Genomic DNA, 23,495 nt, shown 5'->3' with positions numbered 1-23,495 from the left:
GCTGCGTTCCTCTCACGGATCAAAGTCAAGACTGCATTGGGAATCAAACTGAAAGTCTACAAAAGCCTTGCATTCCCTGCTGCAACCCAGCAAGTAAATCTTTATAAGACGAAATTCGAGACCAAAAGCTAAAAGCTCCCCTCTCTATGTGACAACGCGCCACGCGGTCAGTCCAACTCACCTTTCTTCAACTGGAGCACAGCTGTGTACGCTTCCCGTACCGCCGGCAGACTGCCTCCCGCTTCTCCAGCCTCTTCCACGCTCCGCGTGGACCGGAAAACCCCAGGATGCCATCTCCGCCACCAACCTAACGCAGGTGGATTTCTCCCAAGTAGCGGGAACCTCTTTGCCGACTTGACCACTACGAGAGTTGGCAATGAAAGGTGGCTACAGGACCCTTTCAACGTTAAAAAATTGAACGAAACCACACGTAAAATACAAAAACAAATTAATGCTTGTGATAATAAAAACGATGATCAGGTAAAAACACTGACTGAAAAATATGATGAACTGGCCAGTCGTATTGACGTTTTCGAAAGTAATAATGACACCAAATCAGACGATACGTCACCAGTTTCGTTTAATCAAACACCCGAATTCCAAAATTTACAGCAGACGGTCAGTGAGATAGGTTCATCCAATAATACATTACGTAGAAAATTGTCATCTTTACAGCACGAAGTGACGGAGATGAAAACTATTTCAGCCTTTAACACATCACAACATACGCCACTTTGCGAATATTTGTCAGACTCACACAGCCAGTATAATTTAGGTAATTTACAGAGAGTACGTGAGTTAGATTCCGAACAGTCACAGACAAATAGATTCTCATACAATCCTGAACCTGTTCAGACATACAGACGATAATTTTGATTACAAGCATTTTCTATCCCTGAGAAAATTTAAAGTATTTAAAAATGACAGAACACAGATTCACCCATTGGATTAGATACAACAATTTAGCTTTGCTTTTTCACTGACTTGGCCCATAACACATAAACTTGAATTTATTTGCAGTTTTTTGGAAGGCGAACCGGCAACTCGTATGAGACCGATCGTGAGACAATGCTATTCGGTAGAAGAATTTCAGAATGCTTTTCTGTCAGGATATTGGTTGAAGACGACACAGTGCGGAATCAAGGATCAACTAATTAGTTTACCGAATTATGAGAACTCAAATTTTCCCACTGTCACGCAATTTTTTGAACACATGGTCCAACAAAACCAATACTTAAGTGAGCCATACAGTGAATCTGCACTTATCCAATTATGTATTTCTAAATTACCACGATCATTAAGAGTATCACTTTTAACAGGACAGCGGAAAGAAAATATTTCAGCATTTAGAGATCTGCTACAGCTTTTGGAAGTTCAGCAATCAGATTATTCCTTCATAAACAAAAATTTTTCACATCATAACCAAGGCCAACCAACATACAGTAATTACGATCAGCCACGCTATTTCAATAGTAAAGGTAATAGACGCTCCAGGAACGACAACCACCAGAACTTTAATAACAGACAAAATTTTAATTATCAGTATCGTCAAAATTATCAGCAACAGGAACCACATTTTGGTAACAATAGACGCTTTTCACCGCAACAGCATCAAAGCCAGCCGGTTAGCATACCTAACCAACAATGTAATGTACAAGGTCAACCAGGCTTTAATGTTTCGCCGCCTACACGCATAGCGTCGGCTCCACCAAATAGTAACGCACCGCAAGGAAACCAGTACGTACAAAAAACACATCATTTCAATTCCTATCGCAACGCGTCATATATCAATGACTATCATGACAGACGTAAAAATAATGAGCACAATTTTCAGCGTACGTTTAATAACAGTCGGTCTTATCAGCAGCAAAATCATCCGCAACAACAGATTATCATGAATGAACCAGACAGTCGGTATCATCCCGAACCTAATGCGTCAGGACGAAATAACAGAACAGTTCAAATAGTCGAAATGCCACAGCATCCTCCCGCAAATAATAGCACGTCAGATAGAATTTGACTAGATACAGTACAGGTTGCATCTTCCAGCAACGCAAGCAATACCTTTGACACACAGAACCTCGTTCACGAAAATGTTATTACATTTGACGACATCCGAGACACTCTTTTGCAGGAAAAACCAGTTATTCAAAAAACCATTTCACACCCTGTCATTGAAGTAAAGATTGGATCATCTAAATTTTCAGTAGTAATCGATTCTGGATCACCTATGTCAGTTATAAATGAGGAAACTTTCAACGAATGTAACAAAGAGAATACCTATCCTACGCTACCATTAGGCAAAATTAAAGTAAAAGGAGCAGTATCTGGTAAAGGAGTAGATGTAAAATTACAGACACATTTATCATTTTGTATTGCAGGTCATAGATTTCACTCAAATTTTTGGATTGTTCCCTTATTGACAACAGAAGTTATTTTAGGTACGAATTTTCTGGTACAACACGACGCAATTATCGACTTTCAAAACTCCTATTTAATGTTAAAGGATGAAAATGTACAACTGGCTTTAGAATTTCAGCACTCTTTATCTGCAGAAGATCAAACAATTAATCGTACAGAGGTCATTTCCGCATCACGTAACATAGACTGTCATTCCACATTGTTCACAGATACGTACGTACACAACTATAATACTCCAGACGAAGCCGACTATGACGTTATACAAATGATTTCTGATAAAGTGAAACAGAGCAGTGCAAATACAGACGACAAACGCACGAACTACGCAAAATTCTTTTACAGCAAGCTCCAGTTTTTGACAAAGTCCCTGGTACTATGTCCGGTTTTATGTATGAATTTCAAGTTAAACAGCACGACACGTTTAAAGCCAAACATTATCCCATTCCGTATATTCACAGAGAACAAGTTAAGAAAGAATTGCAAGCTATGCTTGACCAAGGTATTATTGAACCTGCAGTTAGTCCGTACATAAACCCGCTCCATATTGTTAAGGAAAAGGATGGTTCACTTCGCCTCGTACTTGATTCGCGTCACATTAATGACATTATTATAAATGAAACAGATCGCCCACAGACACTAGAAGAACTTCTACAGAAATTTCATGGTACTGCTATTTATTCCACGTTAGATTTGAAATCGGGATCTTGGCAAATTCAGCTCCATCCGGACTGCAGAAAGTACACGGCTTTTCTCTGTTTTGGTGACTGTTATCAATTTTGTAAATTACCGTTCGGTTTAACAATTTCTTCAGCAGCATTTATTCGCGGTTTGAATAGTATACTTCCGACAGAACTTACAGACAGAATCACAACGTATGTAGACGACATTCTTATTGCAGAAGCTAACTGGTCTGAACACAATCTGATTCTTGAACAACTGTTACGAACTTTTCGTGCACAAGGACTCAAAGTTAATCTTAGTAAATCGCACCTTGGGAAAACTTCTATAAAATTTCTTGGACATGTAATTTCAGCAGAAAGCATTGCGCCTGACCCGGAAAAACTTCAAGCTTTACGTGACATTACTGTTCCTACGACGAAGAAACAACTACGCAGCTTTTTGGGTTTAATTAACTTTTTTCGTAAATTTATTCATTACTCTGCTTTAGACACCCCTAGATTATGTCAATTGACGGGTAAAAACACTATTTGGTCCTGGGATAACCAAGCACATTCTGAATTTGTGAATCTGAAACAAGCTTTGTTGAATGCACCACTTTCATCACATCCAGGTCTTACTAGAAATTTTTCCATTGCCACCGACAGTTCTAACACCGCTTTAGGCGTACACATTTTTCAGGAAATTGAAGAAGATGGCACTACAGTAATTAAAAACATTGCCTTTGCGAGTCGCATTCTGTCACCTGCTGAACGCAATTATTCTGTCACAGAACTTGAAACTTTATGTGTTGTATGGGCATTTACGAGATTTCGGCATTTTCTTTATGGAAGACACACTACCGTTTACACAGATCATAGAGCTATACACTTTTTACTTTCCGCTAAATTTACACACGACAGATTAAGCAGATGGAAACTTTATTTACAGGAATTTAATTTTACAATTGTTCACATTCCCGGTACAAAAAATATTGTAGCAGACGCACTATCCCGTTCTCTCAGCAACAATCAGGAAGACATCGCAACCAACTTCTGCAAAGCAAATTTCAGCGTCATGTATATTCAACAAGTTGCATTTGAAAATTTCATTTCGTCGTCATTACGAGACATAGCACAAGAGCAGAGTAAAGACAACGTGTGGAAAGAAATTAAACACCTTTGGCAAGATAGGAATAATGTTACCATTAGAAACCATTACACTGTACGCAATAATATTCTGTTTCGCCGCTCTCACCCTGACAGCAACAACTGGTTACTATGCATTCCTGACGCCTGACGAACTTGTTAACAAATTAATTTGGAACACTCATTTAAGTTACGCACATTATAGAGCCAGAAAATGTTTTCTTATACTGAGACAGAACTGTTATTTTGCCAACATGGAGAAACGTATTCGACGAGTTTTAGCGTCATGTAAAATCTGCCAGAAAGCTAAGTCAGACACGACTTCACACATTCCTCCATTACATCCCATTGTACCTGTTAAATTGAGACACATGGCCGCTGTAGACATTTTTGGTCCGATTCCCAGAACTAATAGAGGATTTTGCTACATGTTTGTCGCTGTTGAACTCACTTCGAAATTTGTGACCTTCACTCCGTTACGCAAAGCTACTGCTTAATCTGTTTCGAATCCATTTGTAAAACATTTTCTATTTCATGTAGGACATGTATTGAAAGTAATTTCCGACAATGGATCACAGTTTCGATCTGCTATATGGACACGTATGTTACGAGCTAGAAACATTTCTCCGATCTATATATCCAGGTACCATACTTCTTCGAACCCTTGTGAACGACTAATGAAAGAAATTGGTAAACTGTGTAGAATATACTGCCATAAAAAACATATTGATTGGGATACACACATACTGTCATTCCAGGAAGTAATTAACTCAATATCAAATGAATCCACTATGCTATCTCCGACTGTTATAACGAAAAATGTTGAACCACCTAACAAAATTAAAGAATTAGTATCCTTTCCTACATCTCGTCGACTACGACACATCCAACAGAGGAAAGAATAGATGTAGTAAATTTGAGCTTCTATATGCAGGTCCATATCGAATTCGCAGCATTCCTCACTCCAATGTAGCACACGTCGAAACTCTGAGAACCAGAAAAAGTAAAGGCAATCACCATGTCTCCAATATTAAACCCTTTATTGAATGAACATACTTTATGATTTATCACACTGTAATGCCATTTTCTGATTTTCATATGACCAATGATGCAATTATTTTTATATGAATACTTACAGATGATTATCGTATTTTTTCTTGGCAAGGGCCCGGCAAGGTAAGGTTAGCAGGTCGCTTTTCTTGTCGTTACACATCAGACCGTGCACATTTTTCCAGATAAACTTACACATTTTGTGACCACTTATGCAATTATATTTATGTGACTACTTACTTATGATTATTATATTTTTTCTTGGCAAGTGCCCGGCAAGGTAAGGTTAGCAGGTCGCTTTTCTTGTCGTTACACATCAGACCGTGCATATTTTTCCAGATAAACTTACACATTTTATGACCACTTATGCAATTATATTTATGTGACTACTTACTGATGATTATTATATTTTTTCTTGGCAAGTGCCTGGCAAGGTAAGGTTAGCAGGTCGCTTTTCTTGTCGTTATATATCAGACAGTGCACATTTTCCATTTTTCATGTATGTATGATTGTTTTCCTGTTTTTTTGTATGCACTATGAAATGTTTAAGATGTAACAAACACCAGTTGACTTTGACATTTTGTCTTATCATATCTCAACATCTTGACTATTTTACATTTTGCTACTACATTATGATACTCTGTGTACATTTTTGCACTTGAACACTGCTATGTTTTTGACATATTACGTTTTCTGTCATCTTATTCTGTATGCTTAATCATATCACTAGAAACCAGTTTTTATTTAATGGGTATATGATTTAAATGCAAGACATTAATCATTGTTCATCATTTTCAGAAAGCAATAACGTGTAAAAGAAATAAATTAAACAAACCACAGTGGATTACTATGAAATGGGAATTTCACCTTTGGAATGAACGAAAGTAGATGCAATACCTCGTCATGAAGAGTAAATGGATCAGAATTAACAAGCATTAACAAGAATATACTATACACATCGTATGATAGCAGTCTTAACTAATTTTTTCTTTCAGAATACGAGGCGATTGATGTAGGCTGTCAGACAGAACTACACATCTTAGTTTTAGTGATGAAATACGCTAGAAATAAGAAACTCTATACTATGAATAGTTATATGAAGTAAATGGTAATATGAATAATGAAAGAATATGCTAATATGAATAATGAAGTTTTTCTTTGCAGGTGATGATAGTAATGAAGTTATGGTAATATGAATAATGATGTTTTTCTTTGCAGATGAGGATAATGATGAAGTTTATATATTTACTGTTAGTTAAGAAATGCTATGTAGTTACTTAAGTATTTGTTGCAGTTCGTTTGGACAGTATGTCTTATATCGCATAGTATAATGACTGAATGTTTTGAAAAGGACAGCTAGAGTACATACATATTGAGTACACATTTCATTACCTGTTAATTCGAAGTTCACTACTTTTCAGCATAATATACGTTTCTTCTTTCAGCTTAATAATCCATTTTGTATTTTTTCTAGGAGAAGCTATTCATGAAATTAATGTGCTGTAAGCAGTTAGTCATTAAACCTGATCTAGTACTTGCATTTTTTTTTACCCATTTGTGTGTGTCATTCATGAATGTGATCATATATACTCTACTTGTTTCATAACCTTGCTACAGCTGACTCATGACAAATGACGTCACCTATCCTCATTTGTAGAAATAAGTCAAAAGCAAATATTTTCATGCCCCAGCAATTAATTATCGATCCCAACGCAATGCATTGCTAGCACAAAAAAAAAAATGTAATACCAGTCCCAAATAATGCTACCAGTTCAAGAGAGTTCTGAGTAATACTGAATGATGTTTTCTAACCACAGACCTTGAGTAATAGTTACAGTGTGTTACATTTTAAATATGTCCTATGTCACTTGAATGATGAGTTCTGAGTAATAGTGAATGATATTTTGTAATAATGCATACATGCTATGCCAATAATTTCTGTAAATAATATTTTTGTTATACTCTATAAATGCTATGCCAATAATTAACTCTCATTTTGAATGATGACTTCTGATGGTTTGTGACTGGCCAAAGAGTGCCAATAATTATTTTAAATATGTCGTATGTCACTTGAATGATGAAAGATGTTTTGTAATATTCAATACTTGCTATATGTTTAGTAACTGGCCAATGAGTGCCAATAATTATTTTAAATATGTCATATGTCACTTGAAGGATGAAAAATGTTTTGTAATGTTCAATACTTGCTATACGTTTAGTAACTGGCCAATGAATGCCACTGTTTCTTACATTTTAAATTTGTATTATGTCACCTACATGCTATTATATATGAATACCTGTAGCTTGATACTACACTCGTTAGCTCCTGTTTTGAATGATGACTTCTGATGGTTTGTAACTGGCCAATGAGTGCCAATGATTACTATAACTAGATGAATTATGTAAATGGTATGCCATTAATTAACTCTTGCTTTGAATGATCACTTTTAAATAATGTATAAAAATGGTTTGTAACTGGCCAATGAGTGCCAATGTTCACTGTAATCAGATGATTTATGAACATTATTCTGTAATACTTCATACATTGTACAGAAATGTTCAGTAACTAGGCGATGAGTGCCAATAATTAGTCAAATCAGTTGATAGACTAGTGTAATTCTCAATGATGACTAGCATGAGACTTAATGTCCTTCACCTTCTGACCTAATTACCAGAAATTACTGCAATATACGTTTGTCCTGTCTATCCTTATGATCATGGAGCACTATATTTGGTTTCTGCACTAATTCTACGTTGGTGAAAGAGTGTGGTGTTGGCACATCATGGTGTCCACCACCTTGAACAATGGAGATGTTATTATGGTTCCACTGTTTGATGTACCTAATGTACTACCAAAATGATAACATGGAATATTAATACGACATTTCAGTGTCTTGGCTTCACTGATTAATACTTCAGGGAAGAGAACTTGAGATTGTCTCATTTGGTGTTGTGCTTCTGTAGAAAGATATGGACTTTCAGTGCAGCTACATGCAACCTAATGTGCTACAACCATGATGCAATCCTTCCCTTTCCTGTCCTAGTTCTAGTAAAATGGTAAAAAAAATACTACAGTGCGTATGCACTTTATGTCATTTGTTAATATGTTTTGTACTCATTGCGCATACATTTTGTCATTGCTTGATATGTTCTGTACTACAGTGCATATGCACTTTATGTCATTTGTTAATATGATTTGTACTCATTGCGTATACATTTTGTCATTGCTTGGTATGCTCTGTACTCAGTGCATGTGCACTATATTTCGGTTCATGTTATGCACTTATATATATGTATATACTCTGTGACTGTAAACTTAGTTAATTAAGAAAAATTGCGTATATATTTTGTGATTTTTTGATATGTTCTGTACTCAGTGCATGTGCACTCTATTTCATTTTATGTTCTGTACTTATATATATGTATATACTCTGTGACTGTCAACTTAGTTAATTAAGTAGATTTTAGAAAAATTTGTTGCTCATGGCAAGTCCAATTGACTCACCATCGCTGCCAAATTTTTGCCCCCCCCCCCCCCCCCCCCAGTGGAGGGTTATGTAAGAGGTATGTGCTGCCTGCGATATGTAAGCTATAAGGGAATCTGAGACCAAAGAGCAGTGTTGACTGCAGTACGAACTGTGTAGCAGTAGCAGTAAGTTGTTGCTAGCGAGCAGTCGAGTCTGGTGTATCATGTTGGCTGGGCCGGTCCCGGTGAGTATTATTGTATAAGATAAAAAGCAGCCTCGCGTATATCTAGTAATGTTATGTGAAGTCCCATGTAAATCTTTTAAAAATGTCCTAATAATAATCTTCGTGATATAAAGTAATTTCTAACAAACATTCATTTCAATTTAAAGAATTTACTAATTTCTTTAATCCATGATCATTCCTATTGTTGCAAAAGAAAAATCAGTTGCTTCCTTTCATAAATGACAAATCTATCGGCCAGCATTGCACAGAGCTGTCCCGGAAAATTTTTATATAAGAGCAGATATATTCACCGTTTTTATTGAGGTAAGAATTTTTCCACTTTTTTATTCAGAATGATCTTACAGGGCCACGACGCAGCGCTGCTGTCGTCCAAATTCTACCAGGTTACTGAATTTATTTTTTATTATGAGGTTTAGGAATTTTTCTGTTTCGAGCTTACATTAAATGAGAAAAGAATTTTGTGGGTACATTAAATGGGAACCAGTTGTGTTCTGAAGTTACACTAAAAATAGAATCATTATTATTAGTATTATTATTTATTAAATTTTGCTGGGAGGTTACAACCTCACATGAATTTCAGAGCTCTGGCCCTTTTTCTAACCAGAGTGTGACGCTGTAGAGCGCCACCTTTGAGCAAAATTTCAAACTGCTATCTTGCAATGGGAGACAAGTACGAGGTTTTGAAAAAGTGAACCTTTAATTTTTTTGGCTGTCTGTATTTTAAACAAGGACCGTTGGAAGTAAGGAATCACATCATCGGTACTTCTTATGCAAAACTACAAAAAATTACACTTGAATTTTTAAGCTATATTGCTCCACCGTCGGCTTGTGAAAGACTGTTCTCAAAAGCAAGTGGAAGTTTATCTGATAAATGTTGTTTTTACAGCCTGAAAATATGAAGTTGTGTGATATGTATAAACGCGCTCTATCAAAATTACAGTTCCGTAGGTTTGGCGCACTACATAAATGACGCTATTAATGGTAGGGCTACCGTTAGTATTGGTAGGGAAAGAAACATAACTGAGTGGGTAAGAGAGAAACTGGAAGCCGACGATTTCTCTTTGTTTGTTTGTTTTGCACGTAATTAGAACAGCATTCCATTGTGTCAGTCACTGTGTTTTATATGGAATATAAATCACATTTTATAAATAATAAACCTTTGCTGATCGCGTAGCTTCTGAGCTTTTATGTAACCACAGCAATTATTTTATACAGTGGAACCACGCATAGCGAGCATAATTCGTTCCAGAATCTTACTCGTAGTGTGAAACATTTTTTCGGCGAAACAATTTATCCCATATAAATTAATGTCAAATAGGATAATGCGTTTCATGCAGAAGAAGTACTGAAGGTTTTGTCTTATTCATGCCATTTATTCGAAGAAAATTATACATACAGTATTTTGTGCTTTATTATTCACGATACATAACTAAACTAATTCTTTTTTACTACGAAGCTATCTCTAGTCATTTGTTTCTGCCGACGCTTCAACACATGGAGAAAATGCGACACAGCATTATCGTCAAATAAATTTGTAGCGCACGTAGCCACTGCTTTATTGGGTTGATGATTTTCAGTGTACTATCAATGCAACCGATTCCCAGCTTTCAGCATTTCTCTGATTGCTCTAGAAGATATCTGCTTTGCTGTTACCGTTCCTCCTCTCCCTCTGAAGAACTCCTCTCCACAACTTCCTGCTGTGAAGCACACTGCAGCTTCATAAGTTATTTGGTGGTCATTTCTTGGCTGTGATCTTCCACAAGCTCATCGATATCATTGTTATAGACTTCTTGTCTCATGCTCTTGGTCAAAGACTACATGCTCCACAGGCACTGGCTCAAATGTCTCAGTGTCGCATCCGACAACGCACCCCAGCCAAAGCATTTTTCCAAACAGAAGTGAGAGTTGTCTTGGCAATCCCTTCCCACGTCTTTTCGATCATCTTGAGGCAGGCAACGTTGTTCAAGTGATATTTCCAAAACTCTCTGCGAGTGGGATTGCTAGCTTCAGTCAACTCAAAGCAATGCTCGAAGATTGCTCTAGTGTAGATCATCTTAAAGTTAGAAATAATCTGCTGGTCCATAGACTTGAGTAACGGAGTGATATGGGGGACAAAAACTGGATCTTGATGAACTGAAATACTTCAAGGAGGTGTTCTTGTAGGCCTGGAGAATGAGCAGGAGCGTTGTCCATAACAAGCAAGACATGGAGAGGCAGATTAATCCCAAGCAAAGAATTTTCCACCGAAGGACCATACACTTCAGTGATCCAAACACATAAAACATCACGTGTCACCCACGCCTTGTTGTTTGACCTCCACATCACATATAACTTGTTCTTCTGCACTTGCCGGCCGGAGTGGTCGTGTGGTTCTAGGCGCTACAGTCTGGAGCTGAGCGACCACTACGGTCGCAGGTTCGAATCCTGCCTCGGGCATGGATGTGTGTGATGTCCTTAGGTTAGTTAGGTTTAATTAGTTCTAAGTTCTAGGCGACTGATGACCTGAGAAGTTAAGTCGCATAGTGCTCAAAGCCATTTGAACCATCTTCTGCACTTTACACTTCATGAAAGCTCGTGGAGTTCCTAAACGGTAAACAAGCAGTGGTTGAATTTGCAAATCGCCGCTTGCACTGGCACAGAATATCGGTGTGAGACCGTCTTTCATCGGCTTGTGATCGGGCCGTGTGTTCTCCTCTGTTCTTATAAAGATAGACCCGTCTCGTCACAATTAAAAACCTGTTGCGGCAGATAACCGTCGGAATCTATGAGCATCTTGAAGTTGCTGATGAAGTTATAACCGGCTGGGATGGCCGAGCGGTTCTAGGTGCTTCAGTCTAGAACCGAGCGACCGCTACTGTCGCAGATTCGAATCCTGTGTGATGTCCTTAGGTTAGTTAGGTTTAAGTAGTTTTAAGTTCTAGGGGACTGATGACCTCAGATGTTAAGTCCCATAGTGCTCAGAGCCATTTGAACCATTTTTTTGCTGAAGTTATCTGCTGCCTTTGTGTCGGAGCTGGCAGCTTCGCCGTGCCTCACAAAGCTGTGGATGCCGGTTCTTTTCTTAAACTTCTCGAACCACCCACGGCTTCCCTTAAACATTCTTCGTCCGCTGATGATCCTGGCGTCTTCTTAACGAGGTCGGCGAAGATCTTTCTCGCCTTTTCACAAATGATGTTTTCATCAGTAGTGTCGCCTTGCAATCGATTTTCGTTTATCCATATAATGAACAACCTTTCGACATCGTCCAGAATATGAACCCGTTGTTTACATACTCTTGTCACTTCCTTTGAAGCACATATCTTCTTAATCTAGTCCTTGTTCTTGAGGATAGTGCAAATAGTTGATGTAGACTGATTTTATGTGCGTGCTGAATCAGCAATGCTCACACCACTTTCACGTTTTTCAATGATTTTATGTTTCAAGACTTCTTGCAGCTTTATCCTTGGGAACATTTCTACGAAGGTTATTAAAATTTGCACAAAAAAACCAGTGTGACACAAGTTTAGAAAAATGTGTGAAAACAAGCTGCACTAAGAAGATTGCAGGAAGAGCGCTAAGCCCAGACTACAGTACGTACTAAAGACATTGTTCATATGCCGCTACCGGATAATGAAAGGTGTTCGAATTGTTGAACGTTGCCCCCGCTGCGCGCGAACGGCTGGTGACGTCACACTAAATCGTTGTCACTCGTTATGCGAACATCACTTGTTAGCGAATCATTTTTTTACATCTGTTATTATAGGTTACCTGTCTTGACCTGACCGCAACTTAATTAAAAAGAATTACACAAGACGCGTTTTGCATTTATTTACAAAGCATCTTCTGTGGTTGTTGGGGTTTCTTTACATAATCTGCTTGTTCCCTCCTTGCTAGCAATGGTTGGCGTCGACAGGCTTCATTTCAGTTTTGCAGATGGCAGTTTTTGGCATTCTGCGTTATTTCCTGCGCTGCACTATTTACAATTGACTTTCTTAACTGTTTTTCATTCATCACTGCCCATGCTTTGTAAATAAAAGCGAAATAAGTCCGGTGTAACTCTTTTTAATTAAACTGCAGTCAGCTCAAGACAGATAAACTATAATAACAGATGTTAACTGTGGCTGCTGAAGATGGCCACGCAAACAAACGTAACATATTTTTACAGTTCATTTTGCTCGTTATGCGAGCTGCACGTTATGGAAGGTACTTTTTAAGCGAGGTTACACTGTGTATCATTACTTAAGTTAACTGACCAAAGCTACTGGAAAAGCTAGTCGGCCTCGAAGCTGCGCCGTCACTGCAGCAGATTGCTAAACCAAGAGACCCGGGCTCGATTGCCGGTTCTGTTGCAGATTTTCTTCATTCAGAGAATCGGTGTTGTCCTTACGTTCGTACGGTCATAAATGACAGTCCACTATTGAGAGGTGGCTGTATGGGCACGCTCCAAAAGCCACTTATATAGTATTAATCATTACTGTAGTTTCAAAAAATGGCTCTGAGCACTATGGGACTTAACTGCTGTGGTTATCAGTCCCCTAGAACTTAGAACTACTTAAACCTAACTAACCTAAGGACATCACACACATCCATGCCCGAGGCAGGATTCGAACCTGCGACCGTAGCAGTCCCAAGGTTCCGGACTGCGCGCCTAGAACCGCGAGACCACCGCGGCCGGCCATTACTGTAGTTATTGATTTGTATATGCTGCTTTAACGCCATTCTGTATCTTCATCACTTAACTTTGGAGTCCGGTTATTATCGGCTGTCTGTGAAATCGAGATCGGAAACGATGAGTTGCTAAGATCGCACATTCCTACTTTGGAGTGATGACTACGAGAACAACGTAGGTGTGACTCGACTGTTGTTGCTGGCCACAAGTTGCGATCTGTTCGCACGAGCGAGCTGTCAAGCAGCTTCAGTTTCATGAACACGTTAATGGTAATTGAATGCTGCGTTCCTCTGCTCTTGTAACGCTCAATAACCGGCTAGCAGCCGTAACTAGCAGACTTGTGGGAGGTGGGCTAAGGAGGTTAGTGACGGACGCTGGGGAGAAGACGGGAGGGACGCGGTGGCTAACGAGGCGGCAGCAGGAGGCCGGCGTATCTGCGTCACGGATGGGCGCGTCTCTGAGGAGGCGGCGGCCGCTCTTGTCGGCGGGCAGCTGCGCGTGCTGGCGCTATCACCGCCGGCCTCCAGGGCCAGAGCGGCGAACGAGGCGCCTCCCTCCAGCGTGGCCAGCTTCCAGACAGTGCAAGCTAATGGACTCATGTCCCGACGCACGCCCCGTACCGAAACAAGCGTCGCACTGAACCCTCATTCTGAACGGGGTTCATGGTATTCATTGGAAAAATATATTATACTAGAACTGACATGTGATTACATTTTCATGCAATTTGGGTGCATAGATCCTGAGAAATCAGTACCCAGAGCAACCACCTCTGGCCGTAATAACGGCCTTGATACGTCTGGGCATTGAGTCGAACAGAGCTGGGATGGCGTGTACACGTACAGCTGCCCGTGCTGCTTCAACACGATACCACAGTTCATCGAGAGTAGTCACTGGCGTACTGTGACGAGCCAGTTGCTCGGCCACCATTGACCAGACTTTTCAGTTGCTGAGAGATCTGGAGAATGTGCTGGCCAGGGCAGCAGTCGAACATTTTCTGTACCCCGAAAGGCCCGTACAGGACCTGCAACATGAGGTCGTGCATTATTCTGCTGAAATGTAGGGTTTCGCAGGGATCGAATGAAGGGTAGAGCCACGGGTCGTAACACATCTGAAATGTAACGTCCACTGTTCAAAGTGCCGTCAATGCGAACAAGAGGTGGCCGAGACGTGTAACCAATGGCACAGCATACCATCACGCCGGGTGATACGCCAGTATGGCGGTGATGAATACACGCTTCCAATGTGCGTTCACCGCGATGTCGCCAAACACGGATGCGAGCATCATGATGCTGTAAACAGAACCTGGATTCATCCGAAAAAATGACGTTTTGCCATTTCGCATCCAGGTTTGTCGTTGAGTACACCATCGCAGGCGGTCCTATCTGTGATGCAGCGTCAAGGGTAACCGCAGCCATGGCCTCCGAGCTGATAGTCCATGCTACTGCAAACGTCGTCGAACTGTTCGTGCACATGGTTGTTGTCTTGCAAACGACCCCATCAGTTGGCTCAGGGACCAAGACGTTGCTGCACGATCCGTTACAGTCATTCGGATAAGATGCCTGTCATCTCGACTGCTAGTGATACGAGGCCGTTGGGATCCTGCACGGCGTTCCGTATTACCCTCCTGAACCCACCGATTCCATATTCTGCTAACAGTCATTGGATCTCGACCAACGCGAGCAGCAATGTCGCGATACGATAAACCGCAATCGCGTTGGGCTACAATCCGACCTTTATCAAAGTCGGAAACGTGATGGTACGCATTTCTCCTTCTTACACGAGGCATCACAACAACGTTTCACCAAGCAACGCCGGTCAGCTGCTGTTTGTGTATGAGAAATCGGTTGGAACCTTTCCTGATGTCAGTACGTTGTAGGTGTCGCCACCGGCGCCAGCCTTGTGTGACTGCTCTGAAAAGTTAATCATTTGCGTATCACAGCATCTTCTTTCTGTCGGTTAAATTTCGCGTCTGTAGCTCGTCATGTTCGTGGTGTAGCAATTTTAATGGCCAGTAGTGTACGTATACGTATATGTATACGAGGGGTTTGTGAGTATCCGCTCCCTCTGCGAAACGGTGTGACATCAGTCCTGCCGTTCACATCGTGTACGCCACTGTGTAACAAATGAGTGTCGTGGACCTATAACGTATCTACACTTTTCGCATATGAAGGTTTTGCGGGGCTTTTTAATTACAACACCTATCGAACTGTAAAAATGATAATAACGTTTCACTGTAGTTAGCAATAATTTTGAATCATTAAATGGCTCAATGAATTTAGAGTGGAGAATAATTGTGGCCGCCAGCTCAAAAATGTTCAAAAGTTAAATTTGGTTAATGACCGATATGACTTTGGAATCATGCAAATAACGGGGACATAGTAATAGTGCAGCAACGAAACAGAATATACTCCCACGACCTTAAATGTTAAAGACGGGAGTAATATTTTAAAAAATGATGTTACTTTGGAACACACTGATATACTGAAGCGCCAACGAAACTGGTATAGTCATGTGTATTCAAATACGAGTTATATAAGCAGGCAGAATATAGCGCCGCGGTTGGCAACGTCTATATAAGACAACCAACTGTCTGGCGCAGTTGTTAGATCGGTTACCGCAGCTACAATGGCAAGTTATCAGGATTTGAGTGAGTTTGAACTTGGCGCAAGAGCGTTGGGACACAGTATCTCCGAGGTAGCGATAAAGTGGGGATTTTCCCGTACGATCATTTCACGATTGTACCGTGAATATCAGAAATCCGGTAAATCACCTAATCTCCGACATCGCAGCAGCCGGAAAAAGATCCTGCAAGAACGGGACCAATGACGACTGAAGAGAATCGTTCAACGTGTCGGAACTGCGATCCTACGCAAAATGCTGCAGATTTCAATGCTGGGCCATCAACATGTGGCAGCGTGCGATCCATTCAAGGAAACATTATCGATATGGGTTTTTGGAGCCCAAGGCCCACTCGTGTACCCTTGATGACTGCACGACACAAAGCTTTACGCCTCACCTGAGCCTGTTAATACCGACATTGTCCTTTTGATGACGGCAAACATGTTGCCTAGTCGAACGAGTCTCGTTTCAGATTGTATCGAGCAGATGGACGTGTACGGGTATGGAGACAACTTCATGAATCTAGGGGCCCTGCATGTCAGCAGGGGACTATTCAAGCTGGTGGAGACTCTATAATGGTGTGAGGCGTGAGCAGTTAGGGTGACATGGGACCCCGGGTAAGTCTAGTTACGACTCGGACAGGTGACACGTACGTAAACATCCTGCCTGATCACCTGCATCCGTTCATGTCCATTGTGATATCAGAGGGGCTTGGGTAAGTCCAGCAGGACAATGCGACATCCCACACTGCCAGAATTGCTAGAGAGTGGCTCCAGGAACACTCTTCTGAGTTTAAATGAGTTTAAACACTTCCACTGGCCACCAAACTCCCCAGACATGAACATTATTTAGCATATCTGGGATGGCTTTGCAACGTGCTGTTCAGAAGAAATTTCCATCCTGTCGTTCTGTTACGGACTTACGGATAGCCCTGAAAGATTCATGGTGTCAGTTCCCTCGAGCACTACTCCAGACATTAGTTGAGCTCATGCCACGTCGTGTTGCGGCAGTTCTGCGTGCTTGCGGGGCACCGAAACGATACTACGCAGGTGTACCAGTTTCTTTGGCTCTTCGGTTTATTTATAGTCTTCGGCATATATGCGCCCGGTGAATAGCAGTCCACTGCATAAATGGGAATCCATGGAAGAAAAAACACGTAGTTCTTCTGAAGCCCCATTGGGTAAATTTAGTGATCTTGTATTCGAAAAGGACTGTGTGATCGTTATTCTGCCACTAACGCAAATATCATGTGGGAATTATGAGAATAACGTATGACAGAAGAAGGAAAAAAGATTACACTTTAAAGCCCTGTCGACAGCGCAGTACAAGCTCAGAATACGAAAGTATGGGGAAGGAAACCGGCCTTGCCCTGTTCAAAAGAACATTTCCCGAGGGCTATTTAGGGAAATCAGACGGAAAACCCTAAATCCTGATGGCCGGACGGGGATATGAACCTTCGTCCTCCCGAATTCGAGACCAGTGTGCTGACCACTACGTTACCTCGCTCGCCAAGACAGATAAGGGCACATACAGCGGTATATATGTACACAATTACGACTAACAAATAGAATAGTACACTGGGTGCATGTTATTCCGTTTGGAAGTTTCTTCGGAGCAAACTATCAATTATCTGTCACAACTAAATGCATTTATAGGAAATAGTACAAAAATTTCAGGTATCAACATGCTACTGGGTTCGCTTAGGCCCACTACCTCATATTTATTTGATTCTATTTCGTTCATTCAAAACTAGTTTTATGCTCATACGGGAAGTAGGAATTAACGTTTTGTATTATCGATGAACAGCAGTTTTCACGAAGTTGAAAAATAATAAATTACACGACTGAAAATGGGCATATACTGTATACATTATATTTCTATCGTACGAAATTCAAGACCTCCCTCTTCATGATAAGACGTACCTCTAATGAAACTAACTGCGATTTTATATGTAGTTGTAAGAACGATGTGCAGTGAAATGTACATAAAACAAAAAAGAATTAGAACCGATTGCTGTTTGTTTGTGACTGTGTTGTAACGCAAAGACCGGGTTAAGAGCTTCTATCTTTATTGGAAGCTACGACTTGCTCAGTGATTATCTCAAAACGTCGAAAACATCTTTCGGAATTTGTAACTGGGAAAATAACAACAAGAAAATATTGTTTTAATACTAATTCACGTACTATTTACAGTTAAAATTCCCGGCGACCTTTGGATCGAACACTTGCGAATAGTTAAGATAAAAGCGGTGCTACGTACATATATAATTCTGCAGAATTAAAAGCACAATTTTTGTTACTACTTAAATATAATTATTATGATAACTATTTCCTTTGTAGGCAATTCAAGTTGCTTAAAACAGTTAGGTGAAACTTGTTGAGTTGAAAAACAAAAATAAAATCCGGTTGAAAAAGATGGAAAATAGTTAAGCTAATTGGGAACTTCACAGCAAACATGAACATAGTCAAAGCCTTGAAGACAAACAAAAATAACACGAAGCGAAATGTGGTGTGAAGAGGGCTATGCGAGAGGCATTCAACGAATTCGAATGTAAAGTTTGAAAGGGTACAGTACCGCCCGACATTGAAAATAGGTACAACATTCTTCGTTATTCTTGTCACTACAACATATTTTTTCTAATAATAACTCAATTTCAATTAATACAGCGAAGCCGGATACCAGTGTGGGAAAGAATGACAATTTATTTATTTAATTGATCACATGTGCACTCCCACAAAATAAATCCCTACATCCAGTTTGGTGAGATCTGTGAAATGAATGAATGTATGGTCGTCTGCTAACCGCAGATAGTGAATGTGAATATATGATCATCTTTGAGACGATCTTTTGGTCACCTTTGGTGGAACTAAAGAGATGAAATTTACCGGAGCTTTGAGCGCCTGAAATGTGGCTGACCAATGGGTAGCATGGTCTTCCTCCACCTCGACGGAGGTGCGAGATGACCTGAAGAATGGCCATGTTTCAGCACTCTGCCGCTGGATCTAGTGTTGGTGAGACCTGTCTTAGGTGTGCCCCGTAAAGACAAAAGAGGGGAGAACATGGTATGCATGTGAAATACTTAAGAGTAGTTTGGAATAATAATTTCTCTATTTCAGGAACTTTTGTGGGGAGAATTAAATATCAGACAGGTAATATTAAGTGGATCATAGTAATCTTCAGAAGTGACCAATGGTCACAATGAAACCACGCGTAGCAATAAGTTCAAATACTTCCGAGTGCTTAAGTTAAGCTGAATTACTAGCGTGTGTACTATAAGTTGGAAATATTTAAGAAATGGCGTGTGCAGGACTTGAAATTAGAGATTAGTACTTCCACGTGGTGAGTACTGTGTGAGTCTCAATCTGTGTATGAGACAAAGGATAAAGAGAAGTACTCGTCTATGGTATCAGTTGAGGACTCGCGTGTGTGATGAATATGTTCTTAATATTACTTTGCGTGTTATGTTTCCGTGCGACACTTGATTCAAACTATAATACTCTGAGAGAGAAGCAAGGTGAGTCAGCCATCTATCCAGCAACGCCACTTGGCTTGCATTGCACAGGAAGACGTGCATATATCCTCCAGAGTCCATAGTAGGAAAGAAAAATTACGAAGTGGGGTAGTGTTGTGTGAAACTGGGATAAATACTAATTGAAGTGGGAAAGCTGAAAGTGATGTGATTATAACGTTGTGACTATTATTTGTATTGTCTGTTGCCAGTGTGATGTATTTCATGAAATTTAAGTATGTGTGGTTGGCATGGGAGAGTAACAAGATAGTTTCAGAGGCAGTGGGGTATGCATGTTCCTTTTTGTACCGCTCGGTCTGGAGGAAATTTTCGTAATGATGGGTGTGAGAGTCGAAGTGTGACATATAGAAAAAGATCCACCATCCTATCCAGAAAGTGCACTGTAGCGTTAAATAATTACGACACCATAAGATAGAGAATCACCAATGTAAAGCCATGCCCACTGGGCGGAATTTCTCATGTGTTATTGTTGTAGGTTATAGAATTTGTGTGTTTAGGTTATAGAATTTATCGGAATAAATAAGATAGTGAAAAGAAAAAGATTGGTGGCCTTTTTGTGCCATTCATATTCAGTGCGATGGCCACGTGTTGATGAAAGCCGTTAAATAAGAAAGAAAATTTGGTATTGCCATTGCGTAGTGAACAGTCAGAGTTGTGTAAATTACTAATAGTCAGATTGCGTTTCCATACCCGTTGCGTAATATTCAAACAGGAGAATAACTTGTAACCTAATTGTGAGTACGAGAGTTCATGTTACTCGATAAATATGAATGAGTCCACTCGCTTGGCAGACCACTCATCTTGCAGGCCTGACTGCTTGATGCCACAGTATGAGCAAGGCATGTGAGTGCCTCTCATAATTTCGACCCTGCCAGGATTTTGCTGTTAGAGTTTGCTGTTAAGATTTTTTTTTATTGGGATTTATTGTGATAGCGCTAAGAAGTAAAATTTATTTGTTTGGAATTTCTTTCTGGATTGGTGAGGATCTTTTATTTTTTATGTAATCGCTTGCTACGTCGTCCAAGGCTGGAAGATCGTTGTATAAATTTTTTTTTGCGTGATGTCCATAGTAACTAGGTCGCAGTCGAAAAGTGTAGTCACCATGGAGAATAGTGATTCTGTGGTGAACATAGCAGTGCAGCAGGAAGTAGGTGTCGACCTTGGGTTAATGAGCGAGAATGGCAAACACTCAGAAGGGGCTGAAGTGGTCAGCAGACCGCGGCTAAGTGATCCTTTAAGCGGCGGGCTTTGTCCACAATCGGGGGCTTTTCCCGACGACGCGGGCGAGCCGGGACTAGATCAGGTATGCAGTGAAAGTGTAGCTACCCTTAGCGAAGCTACGGTTTCTCAGGCGAACGAGGTGAGCGCACCGAAAGTAGCAAATGACAATGTGCTACTGCAGATTTTAGAGAGGATGGATAGAGATAATAAGGAAAGATTGGAAGCGATGGATAAAGATAATAAGGAGAGAGATAGGGAGATTAAAGAGAGATTGGAAGCGAAAAAGGAAAGATTGGAAGCGATGGATAAAGATAGTAGGGATAGATTGGAAGCAATGGATAAAGATAGTAAGGAAAGTTTGGAGGCAATGGATAAGGGAAATAAAGAGGCAATGAGGAAGCTACACACAGTTATCGATGAGCGTCTGTCCGCAGTTAATAATCGGTTAGATGAGGGGGAGAAGAATCTGGATGCGCTGAAGCAAGTATGTGATGCCGTGAAAGAGAAAGCCAATAATTTGGAGGTACGAATAAGTGCAATAGAGAGTGATATTACAGAACATAGGGACGTGTTGCCAGATGAGCGAATCAAAGAGATAGTCGAGAACTTACTTGCAGATAAACAAGGGGCATTAGACAGCATGGAAGCTCAAGTCACCTGGCAGGAAGGGGCGCTGAATAAACACAGTGATGAAGTTGCGGAGGTAGTGGTCAGAATGAATACGATTAGCGCAGATGTAGAAAAGATCAGTATAAGAGGTGAAACAGGCTCAGACAGTACGCAGCGAGAGGTTTATGCCGACCAGGAGGAGGTACAATCACTATTACAGTTTAAAGAGGCACAATTAGAAATAAATAGGAAACATAGGGAAGAACTAGCACAGTTGCAATTAGCTTGCAGTAGCGAAGGTGAAACACCACCAGGTAGATTGCTGAGGGAGAGTGAGATAAATTCAAAAAACGAAAATGGACAGAAAGAGGAAGACGAACTCAGAGAGTTAGAAGAACGGTTGTGTTGGATAAAACAGGTGGCAAACCCAGCTGGGTATAGTCCAAGGTCGGAAAACATAAATGCAGAAGAAGAATGTAGGAGGCATTTCGTGTCGGTACAAACGTCCACGTGTTTTCCGGATCCAGATAACTACCAACATCCATGCCTGTGGCTGTCTCAATTTCAAGATTCATTACCTTCATCGTGGGGACCGCTCCTCAAAATGAAGTTTGTGTGTAACCATTTGAGGGACGAGGCTAGAGCGAAAATGCAGGAAGTTATTAAAGACTGTAGTAGCTACAAGATATTTTGTGACAAGTTTTTAAATGAATTCTGGTCGAAAAGTAGGCAGGACCAGGTTAAGCAAAGCTTATTGATGATGCCAAATTGTAACGAATGTGGTATAAGAGATCCAGTGGCGCGCTATCAGGATATGCTGAGACGAAATAGGTATTTGGATGTGCCATACGAACCTGGGGAGCTCATTCGGATCTGTATAACGAAGTTGCCAGTGAAATTGCGCAGAGATATAGTGATAGCAGACAGAGGCTTAGACGATTCTGCGTCATTTCAGCACTTGTTACGAGAATTGGGAAATGAGAGCAACATCGTGAACGGAGACACGACTCATAGGTCACACAGTGTCGAGGATAGGAACGGCAGAAACTATCAGAATGACAGGAGAGCATGGAATCCTGGCATTTCTTTCTTGTCGTAATAGATTGATGGATAGGAGAAACTAATCCAACATATCAGGCCTTAGCATCCTGCCTTAAAACACATGCCGCTGGCACTGAAAATTGTCTATGTAGCAGACATACTATACTGATATGTAGGAATGCATATACCATACTTCTGATCGTAGAATAAAACACCAGTAATGGCATCTGTTAGGCTGGTCTCTCAGAGAAAAAAGACATTAAGGATTACAAAAATTAGCAAATGTTTATTTCAAACACTAAAGTAAAAGGACTGTTTCCTCAAAAACCAGTTGCTAGAAATGTTATGTAATAATGCCAATGAGTCAAGTTTAATTAGTGTGATTCGACTATTGCAGGTACTTAACACGTAATGTAAAAAGTCAACATTGTGATCCGTATGGCATCGGGTACATTTATACTGCTGTTACAGGTAACATCAGTAATGTGATCGAAGTTTTTAAATTAGGTGCCATCTGATCTATAGTATGTCATTGTCGTGGTGACAGTTATAATGAAGTGTTGCGTTTGGTTGTTCGGAATCTGGTGTTAGGGAAAGAGGCCACTAGCATCAAAGTTTCTAACACTTGTGCTGTACCTTTCTCCCAGCTTGTATATTCTCTGCACACATTTAATTTTCATGTAAGCACAAATTCCTAACTAGCAAATTCTTTACTGTGTGTAGTGGACCTTTCAGAGTGAGGCGGATTGTCCAGGAAAATGCTGTACTGATTGAGACGATCAAGGGAAAACAATCGCGTGGGCTTCATCACATTTCTAACATCAAAATATGGAAAAGTTAA

The sequence above is a fragment of the Schistocerca americana genome, chromosome 1, assembly GCF_021461395.2.
Source record: "Schistocerca americana isolate TAMUIC-IGC-003095 chromosome 1, iqSchAmer2.1, whole genome shotgun sequence".
NCBI classification, from domain to species: Eukaryota; Metazoa; Arthropoda; class Insecta; order Orthoptera; family Acrididae; genus Schistocerca; species Schistocerca americana.
Note: the sequence above shows the minus strand (reverse complement) of the source record.